This window comes from Triticum aestivum, chromosome 1A (genome assembly GCF_018294505.1).
Source record: "Triticum aestivum cultivar Chinese Spring chromosome 1A, IWGSC CS RefSeq v2.1, whole genome shotgun sequence".
Lineage (NCBI taxonomy): Eukaryota > Viridiplantae > Streptophyta > Magnoliopsida > Poales > Poaceae > Triticum > Triticum aestivum.
The window spans coordinates 418,146,153-418,152,152 of NC_057794.1; positions in this window are offsets into that span (position 1 = coordinate 418,146,153).

A 6,000-nucleotide genomic window follows, 5' to 3' on the forward strand; every position below is an offset into this window, starting at 1 on the left:
TCAGAATATGTTTGATATTATCCCTAACACTTTGGGGGGCAACCTTTGCTGAAATGAATGGATGATTTAGCATGGTTGATTCTTTGACCCAAAGCATTGCAATACGTCTCCAATAGGTTTGATGCCTTTGTCGCTCACTCAACATTTGACTTGAAAAGTAATAGACTATCGTCTGCAAAAAGGAGGTGGTTAACTGCCGGGGCCGTTGGCACCACCTTAACCCCTTCAAGAGTAGACGGCTGAGAACTGGATTTCAAAAGGCACGAGAGGCCCTCTGCTGCAATCAAGAAAAGACAAGGAGAGATGGGATCTCCCTGTCGGATACCTCCGGTAGGTGTGAATTTCTCCAACTTCTCACCGTTGAACAGGACTGGAAAAGAAACTGACTGTACCATTCCAATCTCTGTGTTGATCCACGAGTGTGCAAAACCCAACTTCTCCATTATGGCACGTAGGTATGGCCACTCTAATTTATCATATGCTTTCATCATGTCCAGTTTCAAAGCACAGAAACTATTTGATTTTGCCTTACTTCTCTTCATAAAATGCAAACATTCATAAGCACATATGATGTTGTCAGTAATCAACCTGCCTGGTATGAACGCCAACTATTCCTCTGATATGATTTATGGAAGGATAACCTTTAGTCTGTTTGCAACAACTTTGGATGCAATTTTGTATATTACATTGCATAGGCTTATGGGGCGAAACTGAGAAAGTAGGGTTGGATTCAAAACCTTTGGGATGAGGACTAAAACAATGTCGTTAACACACTCTGCACCTTCTTCGCCTCTAACAATTTTCAAAACTGCCTTGGTCACTTCGTCTCCACAAATGTTCTAGTGCCGCTGATAGAAATGAGCTGGGAATCCATCCGGCCCCGACGCCTTGGTCGGGAACATCTGGAAAAGTGCAGTTTTGACTTCCTCATTAGTGTAAGGTGAAGGAAATATGCCCTAGAGGCAATAATAAAGTTGTTATTTATATTTCCTTATATCATGATAAATGTTTATTATTCATGCTAGAACTGTATTAACCAGAAACTTAGTACATGTGTGAATACATAGACAAACAGAGTGTCCCTAGTTTGCCTCTACTTGACTAGCTTGTTAATCAAAGATGCTTAAGTTTTCTAGCCATAGACATGTGTTGTCATTTGATGAACGGGATCACATCGTTAGAGAATGATGTGATGGATAAGACGCATCCGTTAGCTTAGCACTATGATTGTTTATTTTATTGCTATTGCTTTCTTCATGACTTATACATGTTCCTATGACTATGAGATTATGCAACTCCCGAATACCGGAGGAACACCTTGTGTGCTATCAAACGTCACAACATAACTGGGTGATTATAGATATGCTCTATAGGTATCTCCGATGGTGTTTGTTGAGTTGGCATAGATCGAGATTAGGATTTGTCACTCCGTGTTTCGGAGAGGTATCTTTGGGTCCTCTCGGTAATGCTCATCACTATAAGCTTTGCAAGCAAAGTGACTAATGAGTTAGTTGCAGGATGATGCATTACGGAACAATTAAAGAGACTTGCCGGTAACGAGATTGAACTAGGTATGATGATACCGATGATCGAATCTCGGGCAAGTAACATACTGATGACAAAGGGAACAACGTATGTTGTTATGCGGTTTGACCGATAAAGATCTTTGTAGAATATGTAGGAACTAATATGAGCATCCAGGTTCCGCTATTAGTTATTGACCGGAGATGTGTCTCGGTCATGTCTACATAGTTCTCGAACCCATAGGGTCTGCACGCTTAACGTTCGATGACGATTTATATTATGAGTTATGTGATTTGATGTACCGAAGGTTGTTAGGAGTCCCGGATGATATCACGGACACGATGAGGAGTCTTTAAATGGTCGATACATAAAGATTGATATATTGGACCATGTTATTTGGACATCAGAAGTGTTTCGGATGGTTTCGGGTAAAACTGGAGTGCCGGAGGGGTTACCGGAACCCTCGGGGGAACTAATGAGCCACCATGGGCCTTAGTGGAGAGAGAGGAGGGCAGCCAGGGCAGGTCACCCCTCCCCCTTGCAGTTGAATTGGACAAGGGAAGGGGGCGGCACCCCCTTTCCTTATCCCTCTCTCCCTCTCCTTCCTTCCCCCTCTCTCCCTCTTGGTGGAATCCTACTAGGACTAGGAGTCCTAATAGGACTCCCCTCCTTGGGTGCCCCCTTAGGGCCGGACGGCCTCCTCCTCCCCTCCTTTATATACGGGGGAGGGGACACTCCATAGACACACAAGTTTGTCTTTAGCCGTGTGCGGTGCCCCCTCCACAGTTTTACACCTCGGTCATATTGTCGTAGTGCTTAGGCGAAGCCCTGCATCGGTAACTTCATCATCACCGTCACCACGCCATCATGCTGACGGAACTCTCCCTCGACCTCAACTGGATCAAGAGTTTGAGGGACGTCACCGAGCTGAGCGTTTGTAGATCACGGAGGTGCCGTATGTTCGATACTTGGATCGGTTGGATCGCGAAGACATTCGACTACATCAACCGCGTTACTAAACGCTTCCGCTTTTGGTCTATGAGGGTACGTAGACACACTCTCTCCCTCTCGTTGCTATGCATCTCCTAGATAGATCTTGCGTGATCATAGGTAAATTTTTTGAAATACTGTGTTCCCCAACACTGGCATCCGAGCCAGGTCTATGCGTAGATGTTATTTGCACGTGTAGAACACAAAGAGTTGTGGGCGATAATAGTCATACTGCTTACCAGCATGTTATACTTTGATCCGGCGGTATTGTTGGATGAAGAGGCCCAGACCGACATTACATGACCACGTTCATGAGACTGGTTCTACTGTCGTGCTTCGCACACAGGTGGCTAGTGGGTGTCTGTTTCTCCAGCTTTAGTTGAATCGAGCTTGACTACGACCGGTCCTTGTTGAAGGTTAAAACAGCACACTTGACGAAAAATCGTTGTGGTTTTGATGCGTAGGTAAGAACAGTTCTTGCTAGAAGCCCGTAGTAGCCACGTAAAACATGCAACAACAAAGTAGAGGATGTCTAACTTGTTTTTGCAGGGCATGTTGTGATGTGATATGGTCAAGATGTGACGATATATAAATTGTTGTATGAGATGATCATGTTTTGTAAAAGTTATCGGCAACCGGCAGTAGCCATATGGTTGTCACTTTATTGTATGAAATGCAATCGCCATGTAATTGCTTTACTTTATCATTAAGCGGTAGCGATAGTCGTAGAAGCAATAGTTGGCGAGACGACAACGATGCTACGATAGAGATCAAGGTGTCAAGCCGGTGACAATGGTGATCATGACAGTGCTTTGGAGATGGATATCAAAGGCACAAGATGATGATGGCCATATCATATCACTTATTTTGATTGCATGTGATGTTTATCTTTTATGCATCTTATTTTGCTTAGTACGACGGTAGCATTATAAGATGATCTCTCACTAAATTTCAAGGTACAAGTGTTCTTCCTGAGTAGGCACCGTTGCTACAGTTCGTCGTGCCGAGACACCATGTGATGATCGGGTGTGATAAGCTCTACGTTCACATACAACGGGTGCAAGCCAGTTTTGCACAAGCAGAATACTCAGGTTAAACTTGATGAGCCTAGCATATGCAGATATGGCCTCGGAACACTGAGACCGAAAGGTCGAGCGTGAATCATATAGTAGATATGATCAACATAGTGATGTTCACCATTGAAAACTTCTCCATCTCACGTGATGATTGGACATGGTTTAGTTGATATGGATCACGTCATCATTTAGATGACTAGAGGGATGTCTATCTAAGTGGGAGTTCTTAAGTAATATGATTAATTGAACTTTAATTTATAATGAACTTAGTACCTGATAATATTTTGCATGTCTATGTTGTTGTAGATAAATGGCCCATGCTACTGTTCCTTTGAATTTTAATGCATTCCTAGAGAAAGCTAAGTTGAAAGATGATGGTAGCAACTACACGGACTGGGTCTGTAACTTGAGGATTATCCTCATTGCCGCACAGAAGAATTACGTCCTGGAAGCACCGCTAGGTGCAAAGCCTGCTGTAGGAGCAACTCCAGATGTTATGAACATCTGGTAGAGCAAAGTTGGTGACTACTCGATAGTTCAGTGTGCCATGCCTTACGGCTTAGAATCGGGACTTCAACGATGGTTTGAACGTCATGGAGCATATGAGATGTTCCGGGAGGTGAAGTTAATATTTCAAGCAAATGCCCGGATTGAGAGATATGAAGTCTCCAATAAGTTCTACAGGTGCAAAATGGAGGAGAATAGTTCTGTTAGTGAACATATACTCAGAATGTCTGGGTACCACAACCACTTGACTCAACTGGGAGTTAATCTTCCTGATGATAGTGTCATTGACAGAGTTCTTCAATCACTGCCACCAAGCTACAAAAGCTTCGTGATGAACTATAATATGCATGGGATGGATAAGACAATTCTCAAGCTCTTCGCAATGCTAAAGGGTGCGGAGGTAGAAATCAAGAAGGAGCATCAAGTTTTGATGGTCAACAAGACCACTAGTTTCAAGAAGAAGGGAAAAGGGAAGAAGGGGAACTTCAAGAAGAACGGCAAGAAAGTTGTTCCTCAAGTGAAGAAGCCCAAGTCTGGACCTAAGCTTGAGACTGAGTGCTTCTACTGCAAAGGGACTGGTCACTGGAAGCGGAACTGCCCCAAGTATTTGGCGGATAAGAAGGATGGCAAATTGAAAGGTATATTTGATATACATGTTATTGATGTGTACCTTACTAATGATTGTAGTAGCGCCTGGGTATTTGATACTGGTTCTGTTGCTCATATTTGCAACTCAAAACAGGGGCTATAGATTAAGCGAAGATTGGCTAAGGACAAGGTGACGATGCGTGTGGGAAATGGTTCCAAAGTCGATGTGATCACAGTCGGCACACTACCTCTACATCTACCTTCGGGATTAGTTTTAGACCCGAGTAATTGTTATTTGGTGCCAGTGTTAAGCATGAACATTATATGTGGATCTTGTTTGATATGAGACAGTTATTCATTTAAATCAGAGAATAATGGATGTTCTATTTATATGAGTAATATCTTTTATGGTCATGCACCCTTGATGAGTGGTCTATTTTTATTGAATCTCGATAACATATTCATAGTATTGAAGCCAATAGATATAAGTTTAATAATGACAATGCAACTTATTTGTGGCACTGCCATTTAGGTCATATTGGTGTAAAGCGCATGAAGAAACTCCATGCTGATGGGCTTTTGGAATCACTTGATGCTTGCGAACCATGCCTCATGGGCAAGATGACTAAGACTCCGTTGTCCGGAACAATGGAGCGAGCAACAGACTTATTGGAAATAATACATACTGATGTATGCAGTCCAATGAGTGTTGATGCTCGTGGCGGGTATCGTTATTTTTGACCTTCACAGATGATTTGAGCAGATATGGGTATATCTACTTGATGAAACATAAGTCTGAAACATTTGAAAAGTTCAAAGAATTTCAGAGTGAAGTGGAAAATCATCATAACAAGAAAATTAAGTTTCTATGATCTGATCGTGGAGGTGAATATTTGAGTTATGAGTTTGGTCTTCATTTGAAACAATGTGGAATAGTTTCGCAACTCACGCACCTGGAACACCACAGCGTAATGGTGTGTCTGAACATCGTAACCGCACTTTATTAGATATGGTGCGATCTATGATGTCTCTTACCGATTTACCGCTATCGTTTTGGGGTTATGCTTTAGAGACGGATGCATTCACGTTAAAATAGGGCACCATCGAAATCCATTGAGACGACACCTTATGAGCTGTGGTTTGGCAAGAAACCCAAGTTGTCGTTTCTTAAAGTTTGGGGCTGCGATGCTTATGTGAAAAAGCTTCAACCGGATAAGCTTGAACCCAAATCGAAGAAATGTCTTTCATAGGATACCCAAAGGAGACTGTTGGGTACTGATACATCTCCGTCGTATCTACTTTTCCAAACACTTTT